The 25,025-nt window shown below is 37.4% G+C and overlaps 1 pseudogene; it reads left to right on the forward strand.

Moving 5' to 3' along the window:
- The window catches only part of LOC149211437 (glycerol-3-phosphate dehydrogenase [NAD(+)]-like), a 64,268-nt pseudogene that overhangs the window by 20,265 nt on the left and 18,978 nt on the right, over window positions 1-25,025 (forward strand).

The raw sequence follows: 25,025 nt of genomic DNA on the forward strand, positions 1-25,025 counted from the left end.
AATCTTGTGAAGGAGGATGATTTTGAGAACTCACTTATGGAAGTTGTCATTATAAAAATGAACAAAAGAGCTTCAGCAAACTCAAACAACAAGTAGTTTGCAGAATAATAAAGCAGTCAATCTTCAACACTGCTTAAGACACCTTTCAAGCTACACAATCAAGCTAGTGATGTCAGTCAAGCAAACCTAGTGCTATGATACCATCTGATCTGAAAATGGAATGTACTTGTTTAAGGGTGCAAGGTATCCATTTCCCATAATTTCAAATGTGAGTTATACACTCCCAGTGACCTCTGAAAATGTGAAAACTTTTTATTTCTTATACAGAGATAGACTGTAGGGGCATTCACCGGACATGTCACCTATAAAGAGAGGATGAGTTCCAGAGGCTACCTGGCCCTCTATAGTCTCTGCCTAAAGAAATAACAAAGTAAACACTTAGAAGTCTTTGACATACACATACTTGAAGTTTGATGTCTTGCGGAATAAGACAAATAACTTTCTGCAGCTGAATAGGTGATTATGTGTGTATGCAAGTTATGTATATTTGCTGTTTAAACACTTTATATCAGTTTTTTTTAGCATATCATGTTCAGCAAATAAAGACATCAAAATGATAAAGCAGTTCACCCCCTCTGGGCTACATCTGTTGGACCAAACCTCTCAAACTAGGCTTGTCCTCTTGTATTAAAAATGCTACAAAGGATAATACAAGAATATGAGTGTCTCGAAAGATAGATCTCACTGTAAATACAGAATCAGAAGATAGGAATTAGCTAAACATGCTCTTTCCCAAACACTAAACAGTGAAACTGTACCTTATACAGTACTTTCCCTAATTGGCCCTAGTGGCCCTTTAAAATTGCATGGAGAATTTCGAGGTGAAGATGACCTCAATTGGTTCTGAAACCTCTTCCATTAGACTTAGAAGGTCGAAAATAGCAGACATAGGCTTTTGAATCACCAAAAATGGATGAACGTAGCCCCCAAACAACTCAAGCACTGAAATGGCCCTAGTGGTCCTGAAAGCTTCCCTGAAGCTAAACAGTGAGAAGAATGCCTCAACAGGAAAAAAGAGCTATAGAAATGGATTCAGAATGTTGAAAACCTTCAGGAATGACCTTTGTTCCACATTCAATGGCTGCACAATTCCCAATGCAGCTCCCAAACTGATTTGGCCCTAGTGGCTCCTGGAACTTCCACGAAGCTAAAACACCTACAAACGACCTCAGATGGCTATGAAACCTGTGCCAATGGCTTCAGAAGGTCGAAGAGACCCAAAATCAAAAACAAATTCATCCAAAAAGGACTTTCCTAGCCAAAGTTATGGCTCCTTGAAGATTTCCTCCAGTTTAGCCTAGAATCACTCCAGCTAACTGTAGTTGAGGTCCAGATAGGTCCGCCAATTATGGCGGGACCGCCCAAATTTGGCACTCCGCCAAAAATCCACCAGTCTAACCGCGCATTAACCGGGCGTGAACTGTTACGTGTGAGCGGGTTTGTGGGGCGGAGGTTAGTGCATAGGATTGCGTGCCCCAAACTCCGGGTTAACTGCCGTTTGCCTCCGCGTTCAATGGTTATGTGACCACGTGAAATAATACAAAGCGGTGACCATTGAAGCTTTAACGCTGGCGGTTTAATGACTAGCCCTTGGTTCTTCGGGACTATGGTCATGTGGTATGGGGGGCTGGCCCCCTTTTGGGCCCCCCAAACTAAAATCAAACTTCAATTAGAAATCCGCTGGTTCACTTAACAAGACCCGTGGTTTTGGTGCAATGGTAAGGTGTAGCATTAGTACGCAGGAGGTCGTGTGTTTGATCCTCCATACACCCAACTTTTAAACTGCACCCAAATATACACTGACGTCACCTTGGGCCACGTGGCGGCCTCTGGGCCTGCCATGTGGCAGTCGTTGATTCGCTGCCCAAAAGGAATATTCCTTGGAATATTCGGTGGAATAATTTTTTTTATTTTTTATTTTTTGAAAAAATTCAAAAATTAAGTCATTGGGCGATTTTGTTTTTGGCATAACTTTCTCATACAACAACCGTTTTTCGAACCGTTCATGGTGCTGGAATCAGGAGGACGAGCTCTATCCGGTCGTTTAGGTTCATACCAGTTTTGAGCACTTTCATTTTTAACCATTTTACGACACTTGGTCCTGAGCTCCTGATCACAAAAAGATGAATTTACAATCTTCAGTTTCTTCAATGTAACCAAACATTGTGATACCTATTCAGTACATATCCATGCCTCTGTCACAACAATCTTGCAGCAGAAGGAGAGAACTGACCAATTGCCTTCCATATCATTTCAAGAGAGGGAAGCTGCTTACTTGGCTGCACGGGAATGAATTTTTTCTCCTAGTTCATCTGAAGAAATTGATGAGCCAAAGGAGCAAGTAGTGCCAAGACCTAGAACTGTACCGGTAGTTGCTCGTAGGATGATTTCTCATGCTTTGGGAAAGAGGATCTTGGTAGATTCATCTTCTGAGAAGTCTCTGTGCTCAAGTGCTGGTAAATCCACTAATTCGACCCTCTCCAAACGAATCATCCTCAAGGAATCATATCCACGTAGCTCTCGTTCAATAACCATCAAAGTTATAAAAATCACGCTTAAAACCTTGTTTTCCCTCAAACTAAAACTAATTTGCTGATATATATATATATATATATATATATATATATATATATATATATATATATATATATATATATATATATATATATATATATATATATCTAGCAGACCTTCCACTGCTTTGATTTCGTATTATTGAAGGCGATTGATGTGAAAATATTTGTATTTTCCTTCCACTACTCCCTCAATAGCTTGATTGGTCTCATGCTACTTTCAACCAGGCTATGATACCACATGAAGGAGAATCACACAACCATACAACCATATGCACACACAGCAAATTAACACACAATAATCAAACCAACAACACACAAAAGACAAATTGGTGGAAAAGGCAGAGAGACATCATATGGTCTCTCATACTCATGTAATTCTCTCTTTTTTCAAATAATTTAATAATACATTTAAATACATGAGCAAGTGGTCTTAAGATAGTGTGTCTATCTTAGACTCACTTGGTTGAGACATTTTCTCAACTTACACACTAATTTAGGAGAACTAGTTGGAGAGAATCTCTCCTCCTAACTAAACTCCTTAGTTTGAGAAACTAACTCTCATGATTTAATTTAATTAATTATTTTATTTGGATTTATAATTGTTTTTAAGAGAGTGAGGCTAAAAAATTCCACTTCTATTATTCATTCACTGTAAAAATATATCAAAAGAGTGCAATACACAATGTTCTTTCTCCTCAACTTGACCAATCCTTTGATCAATTACATTCAAATCAAAAATATACCAAAATGATTCAGTTCCCACCTCTAGGGGTCAAATTCCTCATTGGAATTTATGTTTCTAAATTATGCAATGAAAATAGAATAGATTTCTGAAAACTAAGAACTACTTAACTAGATCTTTTCTAAGTCTTTTTACATTTAATCCTCAATCCAAATTAAGCCTATGAGTCATTGGATGATTCATAAAAATTACTAATACCATAAAAACCAATTACATAAGATTTTGACTTGGGTAACTAGCTCAAAATGATGATTGTGTGAAAGCGCAATGCCAACACTGTGCAACCTCCTAATTCATCATAACACAAAAATGCAATGATTGTACTTTTTGAATATATCCTTAAATTTAAGTTGGATTGAGCTGATTTTTTGAAAGAAAGTTCATATCATCATAACCCTTCCCCAAAACAAATTTGAGCCAAATCCGACTCATGGATCTCGAGAAAATCAAAAAATGGTTATATATTATGGTGGCCCATTTCTCGAAAACCGTGAAGAATTTTGACCTGAAATTAGGTGAGATTATTCATCTCCCCCCATGCATCTACTGCAAAAATGTCATGGAAAAAAAGTATAGGGTTTAAGAGATATGGTGAAAATATGGTGATTGTGTGAATGTGTAGTGTAGAAGTGCATCACCCCAAGCTTATACTATCTTTGGTCATCATATGACATGTTGAGGGTATTGGGATGGAATGGAATAGTCCATACAACAATTTAAACCCATGATAAAACCTCTAGGCTGAACACAAGCCTTCAAACCCCAAACTTTCTTCTTATAGCAGAAGCACATAAAACACCTCTATCCACATGACATGACCCAAAACGGATCTTCCGATTGAGAAAAATGAGTTGGAGAGGATTCAAATTTTCATTAAAAACCTTCTACATGGGAAAAAGTGCCAAAAATCCTGATTCCTCATCAAAATATGATGCCTTGGTAAAAGTGCAACAGAGAAGCACAACGAATCCATGGTTGATGTAGCTCTAGTCACTCCCTGAGTTGCTTGATGATCATTACATGTGTGAAATGGCCTGGACATCATCAAATTTCTCCTTAGAATCCTTTGCTCCTTATGCAAAGCTTCCATATATCAAACCTCCACCTACAACCAAAAGTGCAACGCTTGTAGGAAAGCTGAGTGCCTCCTCTGCCTCCTTTGCATAGCGACCTCCAATCACCATATAGCAAGATGGATTTAAGCTATTTTTGAAAATTAACCATGCATTTGAACTTCCAAGGTGGTTGACTGTGGGCTTCAAGGGTGATGATTGCAACTTTGAACTTTAATGATCAATGCGCAACACTTTTCAGAAATGCAGCGCTATCCTCCTAACTGTTGTACCAATGTGATGTCATGATTGATAAGGATTTGACACTCTAATTGACTCAAGATACCCTACATATTTGTGCCATGATGATAAGACACGACACCATGACTTTTCTCATGATCTTTTGACGAAATTGTTGGGTGCTAAAAGGTGTCTTTTAAAACTCCTAATTGCCTCACATTAATTATCAACCTGGGCAAGTCTTTTTGTTTCAAGAGTGTACACAATATGTGAAAGCTGTAAATCGAGAGAGTAATGCTTTTTAATTTGAACTATAAAACTTGATATAAGAGTAAATGGATGCATCTAATAAACTCAAATTGCAATTATGAAAGAAAATATGACATCTAAGCTTCAAGACTCAATCCTCTATTGAAATTATAATCAATTCTCACACAAACAATTCAATTAACTATAGCATTAGCTGAGAGTACAATAGCAATAACTCATCTCTTCTTAGCTGATTCAATCTAAATCATACTCAATCTATATGAAGCAATCCAAATAGAAACGATGTTAATCTGAGAGTTCAATAGCGATAACCAAACTCTTACAGTTGATTAAATCAATATGAATCACTATCTAAATAATTTAATCTGGAATAAGCGTAAATCGAATTAAATGATAGTGTTGTAAAACATATAAAGAAAATGTATTACTTCAATATAGGAAAGCAGTAAATAGCAAATACGATAAACTCACAGAAAATAGGAAAATTATTAAACCAATCAAACTTGTGATAATTGGAAATATATAACACAAGGAAGCAGTTCAATCCACCAGAGGCAGGACCCTTAGCCATTAGCGAACATTGCTGAGCTACTTCAGAGAATATGAATGAACCGCAACATAAATTATGTATTAACCATTGAATTCAATCCTCATTACAATACAGTCTCCTTCAGAATAACATTCTGTATATTGAAATTACAATTGAGGTCCCAAGAAAAAAGCTAAATCTCTCCATTAGCCCCTCTCCTCCTATCCTATCCTATCCTATCCTATCTATCTCTAATAATCTATATTCTAATCCCCCTCTTTGATCTTTGTTCTCATTTAAATGAAAAAAGAGCAGAGAGAAGTTACAACAGATATGATTACAAAATGATTCCCATAACGAAATTGGATTTTTCACAACAAATTGATCAACAAGATCATATCTGAAATATATTTCCATCAACATTCAGCAAGAATAGGTCGAATTTGGTATTGAAACTAAGGTAAATTGGAAAATGGCTCATTACAAAACTAATTCTGTCCGTTATGAACAAAACCCATGTTTCGGATTTTCCAGATTCTTCTCCATTTGTCCGAAATGTCCAATTCAAAACTATCACTTCTTATTCCAGTGAATTTCTGAGTTGGCATATTTAATGATGAGCTGAAGATCAATTCTGCAATCTGGAAAATATCTTGGAGGCTAAAATGGTGAGTGATGTTACAACAAATTTATTAATAAACCATCATTGGTAAAATCATGCATAGCAATCATCAATTTATTAAAAATAAAGGAGAAGAAATAATATTTATCCATAAGAGCACAAATAATTATAAAATGGAATTATATGATAAATCATGATAAATGACATGATAAAGAAGGGTAGAAATAGATGAAATAGACGTTAAAGAGTGATAATAATAATGACAAACTAGTGGCCCAACATACCCCCAAACTGAATATATTGCATGTCCTCATGCAACCCAAAGCCTCTGTATTAACCAAGCAATAATATAAAAATTGTTCATCCCCACTCATGAAATGGATGGAACAAATGAATTCTTCCTCAAATAATGAATATTCAATTTTAACAATGTTGATGAAGGTGTAACAATTTTTACATTGACGTTCAACTATATGTATATGAAGTTGCAACAAAATATTATATAAGTAACAACAAACTTCATTAACCATTTTTTCAAAAAACTACAAACCAGATTTTGCTGAAATTTTGCAAGTAGATTTCTACTATATTAATGCTTCTATGATTCAAAAACCATATCATTTTGATGCACGGATCATGAGATATAAACAAAATGGTTGTAGGTGAGAGTGCACGATTTCCAAAATTTTATGAACTAATTTAACTTGAAATTATATGGGTTTGTGTATTTTAATGATACATCTTTTGTTTTCTAGAAATCACAAAAATTCAGTTCATAGTTTTAAAGATATACGCAAATCAATGTCAGCACTGTATAAAAATGAAATTGCATCCCTTAAATGAGAAAGAAAGTAGAAAACATCCATCATGTGTAGTAGTTCCTCCCCAAAACTGGAGAATTAGCATGCCCTCATACAATGCTAGAAAACAAATTGAGGTGGTTTCTACAACATGGAAATAAAACAACATGGAATAAGGGAGGTGTTGAGAATGAATAAGAATATCAATGGATGATAAAGAATATTAATGGTATGGTCAAAATAAAGGAATAAAGGAAACGAACATCCCCCCAAACTGAAAGATTATATGTCTTTGAAAAATGAGAAGTGGTGAAGATGTGGAATGAATGATGATAAATAATGCTCAATGGATTTTCATGAAATTCTACTAAATTTTCAATAAATCAGAAAATTATGCTATTTTACCTCAAGTTTTACATCTGGAAAATATTTGGAATGACATGTATAGACCGGCATTTGTTGAAGCTGATGTACGCTGATTTGATGCTGAAAGTGATGCAAAAGGTGGAATCCAGGAAAGCACATCATGTATGAACAATTGTTCGCGTTCGCGAGTTTGTCGAGTATCTTCTGTTAGTTACAATAGTGTGGCCTTGCTGTGAATAGATTTCCCCCCCATACTTGTTGTTCTCCTGTAAACAAATCATTATTTTGCATGAAAATTTCTTGAATCCAAAGTGTTAGTTTTGAATATCAAAAGATAAGTCGTATGCAAAAATCGCAATCAGATTTTTTTTTTTGTATAAATGCAATACTAATATTTTGTCTAATCAACAAGTGATGGCAGAGTTCAGTAATTATATCGCATGCTATCCCATAATGTATACATTCCCCCCTCCAATTGGAAAAGGGATTCCATGACCATAAAGCATATGAAAGGTGTTGTGCTGACGTCAAGGCAAGGGAATGAACAATATGACAGTAAATGAAGCATAGTACATATATCAATGATAGGATGGCGAGAGGTATGGTTATAATGAGAGCAGAGTGTGTAAACATAGTTATGAATAAGAGATAGGACATTTTGGATTGATGATAAGTTATGCAAAAAAGAAAAAAGACAACAATATGCCAAAACATGCGTTGCTGACGATATTCTAGCTGAAAATGATGCGATTATTCGGAAAACAATTTCTCATGCGTAAAGGTTCAAAACAGGGAAAAATTAAGGAAATAACTTCTCTGATAAAAAGAGAGAATAAGAAAATGGTATTATAGTAATAATTGATGATAAGATATAACTTCAATACCATCAGCAGAGCCTCTGCTGCTAGCAGGCGTCCATAGCCTCGACAGGGTTGCTTTTTAACCCGTATGTCCCAAGATCCTCAATTTATAAATGGAAAGTTCTAGTGCTGTTCTACAGAAGAGATCAGTGTGCTGGCATGGTAACCAGATAACTACACTACCATTCATTAGGATGTAGCAAAAGTGAACAGGCCGGATCGTGATGAGACCTCCTGTTCCAAGGAAATTTTTGCTATACAATGGATCATAACCTTGGTGTGGTGGCCTTAGTGGGAATGTCACTTTGCTACATCCTTATGAACATGGTAGGTTGGCTCTTAATGAGACCCCCTATCCTCTATATGTAGGTGAAATTTTACTGCTATTACACATTTTTATGATAAATAGAGGGAGGCTCAGTACTCCTTAAGAGTAGGGATGGTGGAAGAAGTTGAACATGTAAATAGAAAAAAAATTACAGAAAAAGAAGATTATAATAAGGAAGGGTGGAACCAGCATGGTATTAAGATGATCAATCAATATCATGTACAACAGAAAACAATGCAGTAAAGTAGTATATAAATAATTGTGTCCCTTTTGAAAAGAATCTATCATCAAGGAGCTGTCTTGTTAAAGATCATAACGTGAATGATATTAACTCACTTCAATAGAATCCATAATTCTTGTCCTCATAAAAGTAGTGTACTTCATGCCATGAAAGGGAATCAGTAAAATGTGGTTGAGATGAACTAGGAATAATCCCACAAGAGGAAGGAAGGGTTGTTCTCGAAAATACTCCCAAAGTGTTGTTCCCTTGAAGGAACAACAAAAACACTTGAAAAAGTGTTGTTCCCTTTAGGGAACAACAAAAACACTCGAAAAAGTGTTGTTCCTTGTAGGGAACAGCAAAGGAAAATACACACAAAAGTGATGTTCCCTATAAGGAACAACAAAGAAAATGCACGCCAAAAAAGTGTTGTTCTCTATAGGGAACAACAAAGAAAATGCAGATGAAAAGCGTTGTTCCCTATAGGGAACAACAAAAAATGCACACAAAAAAGCATTGTTCCCTGTAGGGAACAACAGTTGTTCCTTGTAGGGAACAACAAAAAATTCATGCAAAAAAGTGTTGTTTCCTAGAGGGAACAACAATGAAAATGCACATGAAAAGTGTTGTTCCCTATAGGGAACATCAAAAAATGCACGCGAAAAAATGTTGTTCCCTAAAGGGAACAACAAAGAAAATGCACATGAAAAGTGTTGTTCCCTATAGGGAACAACAAAAAATGCACACGAATTTTTTTTTGTTCCCAATAGGGAACAACAAAAAAATGCACACGAAAAAGTGTTGTTCCCTATAGGGAACAACAAAAAATGCACGCGAAAAAGTGTTGTTCTCTATAGGGAACAACAAAGAAAATGCACATGAAAAGTTATAGGGAACAACAAAAAATGCACATGAAAGGTGTTGTTCCCTATAAGGAATAGTAAAAGAAAACAGGGAGAGAAAAACAACACAGACAAGCAATCATCCCCACTGCTTTAAACAACAGAAGGACAATCATACAGAATAAAGAAAAATAATCGAGAAAAATAGAAAAAACAATCACAAGTCTCAAAAATAACTTTTTACAAAATTGGGGCTGCCGAAGAGTTGCCTTCTGCAATTGAAACTTGCATGGTGGGGTCTTCATTGTTCAATCGCCAATGGAGCGGAAACTTCAATTTGAAGGAAGAAACACCTGAAACACAAAATCATAAGAGAAATAAAAAAAGAAACAACACTTTATTTAAAAAAAGTATATAAATTAAGTTACAACAGTTATGATGTTATTTCCTAAGGGAATATCAATCTGTTAATGGAAAAAAAATGATCTCTTAGAAAAATGTTTTGACAGCAGTGACATGAATCTTCAAATGGAAATCAATTCTTCATTTCTTCTATTATGAATCCATCAGGTAATGAATTGAATGAAATGCCATTGTTTCATTAAAATTTCTTTCAAGAATCGCTTGTTCATAAATTGATCCTCTTTATTCTCCTAAGACCTACAAAAACCGAGTGTCTACCTGCAATAAAACATTAAATCATGGAGAAAGAGAGGTGATCGGACTCCCCTAATCCAAGAATTATGCAAAAAAATAACAAGTAGTTACTCTATAAAACAAATCCATGGAAAAAATAACATAGTAAAATTTATTTGTCACTTGTGGGAGAGCAGTGGTCGACCATACTAACCAACAGTGTTTTAATCATAACTCTGTTTTTGGTCTGATTCAAGTGATTCAAAAGCCAAATGAGAAATAATTGAAAGCTATATCACCAATTTAAACATGTTTTAAAAATTCAATGATATGATATGTCAATTTTACTTAGAACAACCTGCATAACAAAGTCATTTTCGATTTCCCCACTTAGAACAACAGTGGATATTTTAAGCATATATTTTTCGTTTGATGATGGATTCAAATGATTCAAATTGGAAATGAAAGTATATTCATTTATTTATATCCAATAGAAACATATTTTGAAAACAAAAATAATTGATGGGTCAAATACTCTAATGAACAGCCGGAAAAACAAAGTTTTAAGAGTGTTGATTTACGATAAACAATCAGTATTTTGGTCATAACTTTCTCATACGATATCAAAAATGAGTGATTCAAATTTTCTTGTAAACTAAATTCATAAGGGAATATACAATAGAAATAGGTGTTCAAAATATAGTCATTTAGGCCTCCAAAAATCGACTGTCCCAACTCTGTTCTTGAGCTGTCTACTAGACACCCAATCAATGTTTTGGTTATAACATTTTCGTTTCAAATCCAAATTGAGTGATTCAAATTGGGTTGGAAATTATACGTCAAGGGATACTTATGATAGAAACAAGTTTTAAAAATATAGTTATTTAGGCCTTCAAAAACTGTCTATCCCAACTCTGTTCCTTAGCAGCTTACTAGACACCCTGTCAATGTTTTGGTTATAACGTTTTAGTTTCAAATCAAAATTGAGTGATTCAAATTGGGTTGGAAAGTAGACATCAAGGGCTACTTAATATAGAAAAAAGTTTTAAAAATATTCCCTTTTGGTTCTTCAAAACATGACTGTCCCGACTGTGTTTTCAGAAATTTCATCCAGCCCACAAGCCAAAAAAATATGATATTCAAGATTTTTTTCCAAATTTGTGATAAAAATGAATATGAGTGTTTGTAGAACTTTTATTTCCATTATAATTCATCTACATACAAAAATGAATTAAAATATTTATCACCGATGTTGATTTCCACAACGTGTTGCAACAAAAACAATTATTTTTACATAAAAACAAAATGTATTTATTTATGTTCTTATTTATTTATTTTCTACACTAACCTACTCTTCTTTGAAAAATTAATATGATTACGTATAAGAGTACTTCCAATGGAACCATTTTCTAAATAAAGCTCCATGTATGTACATACCCAAATTTGAAAAATCCATGTTAATAAATATTAGGGTATGAGAAGCCAACTTCCCTTGAAAAGATGGTGTCAAAAATTGTTGAAGTATGGAGTGATGCTGCAAACATATGATGGAGTGAAACTAATATTCAATATATCCTTTATTTTCTTGATTTCCCATAGCCATCATATGATGAAGTTCTTGAACTTTTAAAATGACTTGTTGATGCAGACTAGAAGAAACCTCATTTTCTTCCATAACTTCTGCAATTGTGGATTTGAAACATTCTGAATCTCAATATAAGTTTTCTCCAATGGTGCATGTGAGATAGAATGGGTGAGAAGGGTGGATAAATTTTGAATTTCAACACTGTAAGCATGTTGTACTGATTTATTGTGGTGAGGGTGTGGGATGAGTTGAGCAAGAAAATGTGTAGGGAATGAAGCATTTTGTTGTAGGGAAAAGTATCCGACTCGGATGACCCTAACCCACTCTAAGGGTGACAGTTCCTTAGCAACAACTGTAAAGCAAACTACTGAAGGTTTTCTTCTTTATGAAAGCAAAAGAGGATGGAGAAGGCACTAACCGTTGCCTTGCACTTAATGTCGAATCCAAACTCTCCTCTTTGGCCGCTTGCTCCTAGCTCTTTGTCCTTCTGCTCGCCCAGCTACAATGAGATCCTGCACAATGACAAAGAAGGAAACTACAAGAGGCATGCAATCATAACTGGTTCATGGATTAGTGTAAACCAAACATGCAATTATCACAATACATAACTGAAACAAAAGCACATAGAAGAACCTCAATAGCTTTTATTAATGAAGAAATAAAGGTTCTGAGAGGATTACAACCATTGCAGGCTCCAACCCAGCAACACCTCCCAGCAGAAAGAATTGCTCTTCTTCACCTCTCCCAAACAATCACCCAATAACTCAATGATGAAACCAACAACATATCATTACTTTGCACAAAATTCCCGCCTCCTGAGCTCATAGGAGAGAGCTCAATATATAGATGAATTGAGAAAGGATGAGTCAGCTTGCAACTGATGTGTAGCTGCCTTGTGTCCTCTCTCTCTTCAGTTAATCTTCAGTTGATCTTCAGTTATTGAGTCCACTTGGTGAACCTTGCTTCCACTTGGAGAAACAAAGCCTCTAACTCATCACAAGGCGAAATACCTGATCCAAGTGTCATTTTTGGAAGATTCCAAAGCTATGACTCACTCTGCCACATGTCCAAACTCGCCCAATGCAGGTGGGCTTTGTTCTGCCTGCTTTGCAACGCAGGTACACCATGGAGCAGTTGTGTTTCAGCGCAGAAACCCAGTGGAGCACCTGCTTTGATTTCAGGATTGCTTGTTTTTGAGTGTTTTCAGGTGGAGAACTGATCTGAGAGCTGTTGGTTTGCTGACCTTGTTCCTCTAGGGGTAGGAAAATCATGTTTAGAGAACTTTGGATCCCTTGGATTATTGACAATTCATGCTTGTTGCTGTAAGGCACAAAATTGTCTATAACAGATGCCCCCTAAAGTATGAGGTCGTTTATCGGGTGAAATGCTTTATTGAGAGGATCCGAAGTTCATTCAATCTGCTGAGAAGTGTCCTGTAATAAGATACAATGCAATACATTATTTTTCATACATTTTTCATGATCTAGCTGAGGCGGGCATTCCCATGCTCAGCTTTATAAATACATTTTGGTACATAGAACAGACGATCGTCTGATGCTAGACTGATAATTCTCTGCCGAATTTATCATCCTTCACTGATAATTCTCTGCCGAATTTATCATCTTTTGAGAAGGATGATCATCTGTTGCAATGATGTACATATCAAATGTCTTTATGTCCTGAATATATATCGCAGCCCGGATGGATGAAACTAGATCCGGGGTCTTCAATCTCTTCCGATCTTCACTCGATGTACAAGTCGATCCATGTGAGAATTTCTTGAAGTCGAACATGGAAAGACATCGCTTGATTACCGGTCAATAATGTAAACCGTTAACAAGCGCGAGAGGAATCACCGATAAGGATGATGACCCTCAAGGTACGGCAGTACAATCTACATGGTGGGAATAAAGGACTTGGCGTCGACCACCATGCAAAATCTTCTGGTCGAAGGTCATTGATGTATACCTGTCGCCGGAAGTGAGAAACTTGCCATTGAGGCATGCAAGCTTCAAAGTACTGAGGGGGGTGTTCCTAGATCAACTCCTTGGATAATGAGCTGATGTCGACAAGGAGCGATCCGTCAAAGGAGGGCCTTAATGAATCCCACATCAGTGACACGGAACGGAGCTAGTGATTATGATGAGGTGAAAACAAACTGTGATGTATGATTCAGGGTGGCGGTCATGAAGTGGATGAAGGATAATGTATGGCAGTGGGTGGAACAGGGTTGACTCTTTACAGAACCACATCTCTTGAACATATAACGACACTGATGTGATGGATTGGTAGCATTACCCCAATTGTGGATGGTGTGGCGAGGACCATGATTCTGCGATCGGTGAATGAAACAACCCAACCCGAAGCGGACGGAGGACAAAGTGTCATGTTCAAGAGCGACTTGCTACCATTAATACTGTGAGGTTCTCCCAATTTTTCCCCAGTCATTGCTGACCAGTACCTCTTTATTTTTGTCAAGCTTGAGGAGGATAACATATGCTTGTTCTATAACCTGCCCTTCGGGCAAGCCCATCGCTATGTTTTAACGAGCCTAGCGATAGGGAAACTCGTTCTCGTCTAAAGACAAGTTTGTCGCTATTTAATCATTTTAACGAGTCTAACGACAAGGAAAACTCGGTCCTTTTCATTTTTAGAGAGTCTGAAAAGGTACGAAAAGTTAACTCCAAAATTCCTTTTTCGTCATCTAATCCCTTAAGTCCGAAAAAGTATAAAACAATACAGAAGGGATGAATTTTCGGTTGCTTTAACGAGCCGAACAAAACAAGCGCTCGATCTTTTTGTGCAATAATCCCTCAGGTCCAAAAAGATTAAAATCTAGAGGAGGGATAGCTTTCCGGTCGCTTTAACGAGCTGGAAGGCCAAAACTCGGCAAACTTTTCATATTTTACGAGTCAGTGAAAAGAGCTCAAAGAAGACTCGTCTTTTGAGGAACGAGTGATGAACAGGGATAGCAGCAGATTCCAGGTACAGGTCGGAATTCTCCAATCACGGCAGTGTCACAAGGATGGCTAAGTGAAATCACTCTTCGCAGCTGTTCCTCAAAAAGGGTAAACAAACATATGGAGGTGAACGATTGGCCAAATGAATGGATGGAGGTGATGGCATATAAAACACGGCCAAGGGCTCTTAATATGGCTTTCAAAGGTTACATTTCTCAAGGTTGTTTACTGGTTCATTTTTTATGCGTGAGCTTGAACTGCTAGGGAAAGATTGCTCACAATCTACGTTTATTTTTTAACGAACATGAACTTCTGCACAAAAACTGCTCGATTTATACCAGTCTTAATACAAGGAATGCTTTAGGTGAGGTAATCTTATTTAAGGAGCGATACCTCATTAATTACTCCAATTTGGCAGGTTTTAACTTTTGCCTTTCATCCTTTCTTTATGCAAGCTGGAAACGGCTAATCCTACGAGTTTAACGGGTTAGACCTACAGGTTTAAAGGGAGGACCTAAAAATTTAAAAAATAAATAGTCGTCCCGTGCTTGCACTCCAAAAGGTTTGCATGCCCCCAGGTATAAAGTATAATTTCGAGATTCTGCCATCTCTTACTTATTATCCGAAAAATGGTTTTGTTTGCTGCCGCAAACTAACTCTTTTTTCGGCGATGTCTATCATTAGGTTGCTAAAGATGGTGACCACTTGTTGCAGCAATTTCATCTCTTTCTTTGAAGACTGCCCCTACTTATCCTTCAAAACAGCTTGTTTTAATGGGTGAGGCTTGACATTCAAAGATGGTGGCTTCTTGCTGCCACAAATAGACCCCCTCCTTAGGAGAGCCCACCTCTTTAGACAAAGGGAGCGACCGCTTCGCTCACATAACTTTGACAAAAGAATTTTATCCTAGAACAACCCTCCCTTCCACTGCCGGACGGGGTACGGACTAGTCCATTCTTCTGCGGAAATTAACTTTATACCCAAGGTTTTCTCTGCCCAAGGCAGGCCAGGGTGCATGCCCCCTGGGTCCCAGTTCTTTCTTTCCGAATTACTCGCATTCATCGGGAAGTAGAACCGGAGGCGGTGGCATTCCTTGAGTGAATAAACCGTTAAGGGATGGTATTTGACTATTTGCAATGCGTGATCCTGGAAATGAAAGTTGGTCTACGAGCTGGACCATTCTTCCTTCGTGCGGAAAACACATGACTCTAAAGAGCGAGGACACTATTGCCTCCATGCAATATATATAGTCTCGTCCAAGGAGTAAGTTATATGCCAAGGGTCCCTGGACGACCATGATGTTCATGCGAACTGACTTCCCTTTCAATGTAAGCGGAACATTGGGGAGGATCCCTAACGGGTGACTGGTTCCTTTATCAAAACCTGATAGATTTCTCATCTCAGGTAAAAGTGCTGGGCAACCCAGTGCTTTCCAAGCAACAGAGGAAAGGATACTCACAGATGCCCCTTCATCAATGATAGTTCCAGCCATCACCATTCTGTAGATTTGGACTATGATTCTGAATGGGATACTGGCTGGTAACCGGGGTCTGCCTAGTTGATTCCAATCAAAGGATACAACTAGATTGCTTGGTGGTGGGACCGAATATACGGCCGGATACGACCCTGACGATGTTCCTTCCTGCGATAAAGGAATGGGCGCATTGCCCTGATGCTCATCCGAGTCTGTGTTGATGAAGAGAATATGGACGGTGTCATCCTTATCCTCTTCAGTGAGGGCGTCATTTGAAGATGGGTCTTCAACGACGGAGTCATTGGACGATGAAACCTCTGAAGGAAGAACCGGGTCAACTGCCGTTTCGACCTTTAGACTTTCGTCTGGTCTGGATTCAGTAGGTTCATTCTCAATGACCGACACTTCAGCTGACCACTTGGGCGGGTCAGCTGGATTTTCAACTATCGAGGGATTAGGCGCGAGTTTTTGGTATCCAGGAGGAAGTCGTAACGGCGAAACCGGACGATCTTCTAAAACTCTCTTTGCCTCATCTAAGAATGGACATTTGTGGATGGCATGCTCGCCTTCACACAATATACAGGGTGATCTTGGTCTCCCTCTTCGTCCTTCACTCTCGCTAGTTGACGGACTGCAATCAACATGACTGCCAGAGGTTGATGCTACCGGATTGTGCAATCTTGGGGACCAGTCCCTTAGTATCCGGGAAATACAAGCACAATCACGATGGAAGTGGGCCCCTTCGCAAATGACACATGGCGATTTAGGCCCGGTCGGTGCAGTGTGTGGGTTTTTGTCAGCTGTCTTTTGCTTGCCCCCAGTCGCCTTCGCCATAGGCTCCTTCTGCTTCTTTTCTCTCTTCTTCTTTTCCTTCTTCTCCATGGGAGGCTGACTTTTGCCGGCTCTACCTTGCGAAGATGAAGGATCAGAGGAAGTTTTGTAAGAAGTGGAAGGCTGGTGGGTAGTTCTAGACTGGTCTGACTGTTGATTCGACTGCTCAGGATTAGTGGCGATCTGGACTACATTAGTTGAAAAGAGCCATGCAGGTAGGCCGATTGTCAATCCTGGAAGTGACAATGTTGCCATATGAGGCGCACCAACATCTCCCCAAGAGGAGAAGGGATTTGGACTTCCGCCAAGGTTGCCTCCTTGGTTGGTGGGCTCCATACTTTTCAACTGAAAGATCAACGTGGGAATAACAGGTGATTTTGTTCCGCTTAAAATAAATTTTATTAACGACGCTTTTAGAAACAAACTTGCTTTTTCATGTTTTAAGAGTCGAGAAAAAGCTAAAGATGACTCTAGTCGCCTTCGATGTTTTAGCGAGCCCGAAGTGACAAATGCTCGAATGGACTTTTTCAGTTATAGAGTTTGAAAAAGGCCAAAAGAAACTGCTCTGGAGTTCTAGGCAGAGGGTGTGCCAAACTTTTCGCGAAACCACAGAATACGTTTTACGGTACGGGTGGTCGATCTTCGTGAATGCTGTGTTCACTGCATCGCGATCAGTAGGGCGGTCGACACGGCTTCCTATGGATAAAGGATAATTGCCTATAGGGGTCTCCCAATATATACGCGACGGTACGTGGGAGCACAAGTCCGTATTAGTGCCACCGACTCTCAGGAGGAATCACCCACCTTCGTAGAGATCGACAGTCACTACGTTTAACAACGCCGGAACACGTCTCTACCTAGACCTCTAGATGTTTGCGTTATGTTACAAAGCGTTGTTATGTAAATTGGATTTATTTTAATGTTGATCTTGCTTATCAGTTTGCCTTTAAGGATCACCACGAGATGTATATAACAAATTCCTGAATGCAGTCTAAGATGAGAAGCAAACTTTTCAATCTTTCAACTTTGAAAACCTTAACTACTGAGGGAAAAGAAAGGCAAATCTTTTCACACAGATCATAGAGCACACACTAAAATGCAAATTTTTCCTAAATCGTCAAGCACACAGTCAAATGCAAAATGCACAATGCATGTATTTTCTTTTCCCTTTCTTAATGTGGATGGATACAAAAAGAAAGTGGTTATATAACTTTGATTTCGATTTAAAGCGACAGTAAACAAGTTTGTCCAAAATCAAAAGACACCTTAAGATTCACTTGCTTAATCACTGGAAATACATGAAATCAAACCATACTAACGAAAGTAAAATGGCTAATCAGCTATGGACAGCAAACAAGCTAACTCTTTAGACCAGCAAAACGCCTAACACAAGTTCAGATCTAGGAGGCCAAAAGCATGACTAGTTTACTTTTCGTTATGGGAAGTTGTAAATGAGTAAGAAATACAAAGAACAAGTACAATTTCGTTATATAACAGAGGCGGAATGATGGCAAGTAATATTGGTTTCAAAACAGGCACAAGACTGACACCTAGCAGCAAAACTAAGTGAAAACAGGCAAGAGAAAGGAGGAAACCCCAAATGCACTAAGCAAATTTGGGTCAACGCAGGCTCTGCACAGTCAAACTGGCTCTCAGCGCAGGTAGCCAGTTCGGGACCTGCGTTGCAAAGCAGGTAGCCTGTGTACTACCTGCTTTGGAAAACGAGAGTTGCGTTTTCACAGTTTCCGGGTCATAATTTTCTCAAAAATGCACGGTTTTTGCTCAAATCAGAAGCATTCAGTCAAGCAAACTTAAAGGGATGATTTAGAAGGTGCAAAGCTATCACTAAGAGCTTACAAGGATCTTTGTAGATCAGCTCTTCAAATCATGAATCTGCTCAGAAAATGAGCAAGAGTAGCAGCCCCTCTACTTCGCTTTTGATATAGTCAAAAGCTTTTCGATTTGGTACTCTTTTGTTCAGGAAATGAATAGCAAAAACACTACAAACACAATCAAACGGATACGATCCCCAGTGGAGTCGCCAGTTTGTTGTAGGGAAAAGTATCTGACTCAGATGACCCTAACCCACTCTAAGGGTGACAGTTCCTTAGCAACAACTGTAAAGCAAACTACTGAAGGTTTTCTTCTTTATGAAAGCAAAAGAGGATGGAGAAGGCACTAACTGTTGCCTTGCGCTTAATGTCGAATCCAAACTCTCCTCTTTGGCCGCTTGCTCCTAGCTCTTTGTCCTTCTGCTCGCCCAGCTACAATGAGATCCTGCACAATGACAAAGAAGGAAACTACAAGAGGCATGCAATCATAACTGGTTCATGGATTAGTGTAAACCAAACATGCAATTATCACAATACATAACTGAAACAAAAGCACATAGAAGAACCTCAATAGCTTTTATTAATGAAGAAATAAAGGTTCTGAGAGGATTACAACCATTGCAGGCTCCAACCCAGCAACACCTCCCAGCAGAAAGAATTGCTCTTCTTCACCTCTCTCAAACAATCACCCAATAACTCAATGATGAAACCAACAGCATATCATTACTTTGCACAAAATTCCCGCCTCCTGAGCTCATAGGAGAGAGCTCAATATATAGATGAATTGAGAAAGGATGAGTCATCTTGCAACTGATGTGTAGCTGCCTTGTGTCCTCTCTCTCTTCAGTTAATCTTCAGTTGATCTTCAGTTCTTGAGTCCACTTGGTGAACCTTGCTTCCACTTGGAGAAACAAAGCCTCTAACTCATTACAAGGCGAAATACCTGATCCAAGTGTCATTTTTGGAAGATTCCAAAGCTATGAATCACTCTGCCACATGTCCAAACTCGCCCAACGCAGGTGGGCTTTGTTCTGCCTGCTTTGCAACGCAGGTACACCATGGAGCAGTTGTGTTTCAGCGCAGAAACCCAGTGGAGCACCTGCTTTGATTTCAGGATTGCTTGTTTCTGAGTGTTTTCAGGTGGAGAACTGATCTGAGAGCTGTTGGTTTGCTGACCTTGTTCCTCTAGGGGTAGGAACATCATGTTTAGGGAACTTTGGATCCCTTGGATTATTGACAATTCATGCTTGTTGCTGTAAGGCACAAAATTGTCTATAACACATTTGATGATGTAGTTGATTGGGTTGAGTGGATGATTTTGATAGGAAAACAAGATGTTATGGAAGAGCTGGTGGAGAATATGGAGGATGTGTTTGTGATACAAGATGAGGGAGAGTAGTCATGCAATCATAAGATGAACCATGCCAAACTTGTAGACAAGATTGGTGGTAGTTATATTGAAATTGACATGGCTGCCCTAACACATGAGTATTCCATAATGGATTATGCAAGTAAGAAAATGGAGAGGAAGTGTTTTGAACCGTACCTGTAGGCCACAATTTTCATGGTTTTGACCTTGTTGCAGCTTCCTCATCTCTTTGATATGCTACTTCCATCCTAGATAAGGAAGAAAAACTATCTATGGGATGCTCCTTTCGGTAATGAGGGAAAAACACTTCATCAAATTCTTGCTTTTTCTGAACCTACAAAACATCCAATTGTGAATTTAGAGAGCTAATAAAATCAACTTTAAAATGTTCAAATAAAACATTGATTTTAGCTCTTATATCTCTTGTTCTTGTAGAAGATTTGGAAAAAAAAGAAGAAAATTCTCTAGAATTCTTACCAGCCTTGGAGATTTCTCTTGAATACCTTATGCACAATTCACAAACATCATCATATGATAACTGAAAAAAATCACCTTTTCCTATCAGATTTAAGAGTTCTAAAAATTCATCTTTGATTCCTTTGAGTAGGAGTGTTTTTAAGATATCTTTTCCAAATACTTATGCTTTGAATTTTGAAGGTTGTATCGAAATCACTCCACATAGTCCTCCAAGCTTTCATCTTCCCCGTGTATCATATCGAAAATATCTTCATTGGATTTGCGGTAGTCTTGGTACTTCTTCAAGAATATGTTCTTCATGTCCTCCCATGTTTGGATGCAGTTCCCACCTAGGCTCATGAACCATCGGAGAGCTGCTCCTTTTCTAGTAAGAGGAAACACTTTCAACCTTTGATCATTAGTACAATAATCATATCCTGTACAAAGTATTTCGAACTCAAATAAGAATGTATCTGGATCTTCATTTGTCAAACCATGAAAATTTAGTAGAGAAGATGGGGGAATTATGTGCATTTGTGTCACTCCTCCTAGATCTTTGATAAGGAATTCAAAAGTTGCAATGTGAGCCATTTCTTACCATAATAGAAGATGTTCTTCATGTGTTTCTTTGAGGCTCCTCCTTCAAATGTTCTTGTCAATTGGTTAGTGAAATGGGTGGTGCTTACATCACCACTCGAGTGGAATTATGAGATTTTTTTTTCAAAAATTCTACCTCTAAATTTCCTACTTCAATTCCTACGAGATTCTGCTGAAAAGCGGGTGGAGGAGCAAGCACTTTACTTGCTTGTTACGCAGGTTCTTACCTTCCGTTTTTAATACCCAATTCTTTCACAGCAGACAAACATCAAACACCTACTTCAAATTCTATGCAATTGTGCTGAAAAGCGGGCAGAGGAGCAAGCACTTTACTTGCTTGTTACGTAGGTTCTTACATTTCTTTTTTAATAACCAATTCTTTCCCAGCAGCAAATATCAAACATAGATCACTCCCTATGAAATGGAAACACTCTCCCTGGAAATGACACCAAAATGTTGGGTGCTAAAAGGTGTCTTTTAAAACTCCTACTTGCCTCACATTCATTATCAACCTGGGTAAGTCTTTTTGTTTCAAGAGTGTACACAATATGTGCAAGCTATAAATCCAGAGAGTAATTCTTTTTAAGTTGAACTATAAAACTTGATACAAGAGTAAACGGATGCATCTAATAAACTAAAATTGCAATTATTAAAGAAAATATGGCATCTAAGCTTCAAGACACAATCCTCTACTGAAATTGTAATCAATTCTCACACAAGCAATTCAATTAACAATAGCATCAGCTGAGAGTACAATAGCAATAACTCATCTCTTCTTAGTTGATTCAATCTAAATCATACTCAAATTATAGGAAGCAATCCAAATGGAAACGATATCAATCTGAGAGTTCAATAATGATAACCAAACTCTTACAGCTGATTAAATCAATATGAATCACTGTTTAAATAATTTAATCTGGAATAAGCGTCAATCGAATCAAATGATAGTGCTGTAAAACATGTAAAGAAAATGTATTACTTCAATACAGGAAAGCGGTAAATAGCGAATAAGATAAACTCACAGAAAACAGGAAAATTATCAAACCAATCAAACTTGCGAGAATCGGAAATATATAACACAAGGAAGCAGTTCAATCCACTAGAGGTCGGGCCCTTAGTCACTAGCGAACGCTGTTGAGCTACTTCAGAGAATACGAATGAACCGCAACGTAAATTATGTATTAACCATTGAATTTAATCCTCATTAAAATACGATCTCCTTTAGAATCACATTATGTATATTGAAATTACAATTGAAGTCCCAGGCAAAAGCTAAATCTCTCCATTAGCCCCTCTCCTCCTATCCTATCCTATCCTATCCTATCTATCTCTAATATTCTATATTCTAATACCCCTTCTTTGATCTCTATTCTCATTTAAATACACAGAGAGCAGAGAGAAGTTACAATATATATGATTACAAAATGATTCCCATAACAAAATTGGATTGTTAGCAACAAATTGATCAACAATATCATATCTAAAATATCTTTCCATCAACATTCAACAAGAAAAGGTCGAATTTGGTATTGCAACTAAGATAATTTGGAAACCGGCCGCAACAACGAACCTAAGAAAAATGTATTCAGAAAACCTTCCGTTTCTCTTAATACAAACCAAATTTGGGAAAACTGCTCATCAAACAAAACTAATTCGGTCCGTTTTGAACAAAACCCATGTTTCAGATTTTCCAGATTCTTCTCTATTTTCCCGAAACGTCCAATGCAAAACTTTCACTTCTTATTCTAGCAAATTTTTGAGTTGGCATATTTAATGATGAGCTGGAGATCAAATCTGTAATCTATAAAATATCTTGGAGGCTAAAATGGTGAGTGATGTTACAAAAAATTTATTAATAAACCATCATTGGTAAATCATGCATAATAATCATCAATTTATTAAAAATAAAGGAGAAGAAATAATATTTATCCATAAGAGCATAAATAATTATAAAATGGAATTATATGATAAATTACGTGATAAAGAAGGGTAGAAATGGATGAAATAGGCATTAAAGAGTGATAATAATACTGACAAACTAGCGGCCCAACAGAAACTTGACACCTTAGGATATAAAAGACCATTTTTGTGGCTCTTTACACACTTTTCCATAATTACAATGAATAATGAAAATTTTATTCTAAATTGAGACTCATAGCTTGATCTTCTACAAGATCATAACCAAACTTTTATACATTTGTCAAATAAATTTGAAAGACAACTTTTTTCTGACTATTATGACTCTAGGAAACTGACATAATTCATATTTTGCAGATATGAAAATCATCCTCTGTGGACATCGTAGTGAATCATAAATTTATAAAAAGACTCCAAAAACCACTTCCCCAATTCATAGTTCTACGATCAGTCCTAAGTTGTCATAGATATTACGACTGACCCAAATTCAAAAACTATAAAATAAAGCAGAAAATTAAACCAATTGTGAGAAAAATAAATACAAAATTTCTACCTTCCAGAAACCATGGAATCATATGTGAAAGCCACCAAAAATTGATTTAGGTTCTATTTGTTCCACTTGAGCCTTAGCATTTCCTTCTTCAAATTCACGTCATTCCTGATGGTGGTCATTTTATTATGTTTTGCATACAGAGGGGGTAGGGGTTGAGTGGGAAGTTGAGTTGGGTAATAGCATCGATGAATATGCTCCCTCCCTAGATAAGGAATTTGTTTTATCTCTGGATGGAATACTGCAACTAAGCAACAATTTTTCCCCTCCATTCATTCATTTCCAACCCCCATACATTAATATCACTGCTCTAAAATCGCCAAATACATACATAAATAACAAGATCGTCTAATAACAATCGTCAAAATATATGTTATATTTTTCCTCTTCTTTCACATAGTCGTCGAAGTACAGACTTGGAGTATCTAAAATGAGGTAAACTATATAATCTCCTTCTGGTGGATCAATTAAGCCAACTGGCTCTACAACTACTAGGAAAACTAAAACTAGTTGAGATGTTGTTGTGGTTCAATCTCTGGCACATGAGTCATTGACCCAACTGAAGGAAGACAACGCATGCTATATGACCATGTGCTAGAACCACCTCCACTACCATGTGAGGGGGGACAGTTAGGGCCTATAAAACCCTTAAATAAAAACTTAAAAGTGGAATTATTAAAGAAGAAAATAACCTAAAATATAGAGGAACATTTTGAGAACCCTAATACTCAGAAACGAAGTAGAATAACAAGGAAAGGAATTGAAAGCTTGATACCTGGTTAGACATGTTTTGTTTTCATGATGAGCTTCATCATCAAGTCTATATAAGTCTTCCTCATTGGAGAAAGCCCTCGAACTAAAACCCTGAAAAAAATATAGGTTAGAAATCATCAATCAAAAATTAAGAAGGAATTCAAGCAATAAATCCCTTATATTACTTGAAATCAAAACTTGAAAAATTGAATTGACATCTTAAGAGTAATGAGTTCACGTCTTTGGAAGTAAATGTGTTCCTATTAAACTTAAATATAAAAACTCTCTAATAGCCCTTACCTTGCAGGGATCTTAAACAAAAAATTTCAAGCAATGGTTATTTAGGGGGGTTGTTTCAGAGTTTTCTCTCTGATAACAACAGAAATGTTGAAACCCCAAGTCAATGGAAGTGTTGAAACTCCCTTGGTCTGTAGTGTATTTCCATGGAGTTAAATCCCTTGGCTTGAGTGAATTGCTATGGACTTCAATCCCTTGGTCTATGGTATAATGAATATTTGCATGCTTTCTTTGCTATTGTCGTACAATGCTAAATAATGT

The sequence above is a fragment of the Pinus tabuliformis genome, chromosome 1_1 (genome assembly GCF_031772625.1).
Source record: "Pinus tabuliformis cultivar Carrire ecotype Pingquan chromosome 1_1, CPIR1, whole genome shotgun sequence".
NCBI classification, from domain to species: domain Eukaryota; kingdom Viridiplantae; phylum Streptophyta; class Pinopsida; order Pinales; family Pinaceae; genus Pinus; species Pinus tabuliformis.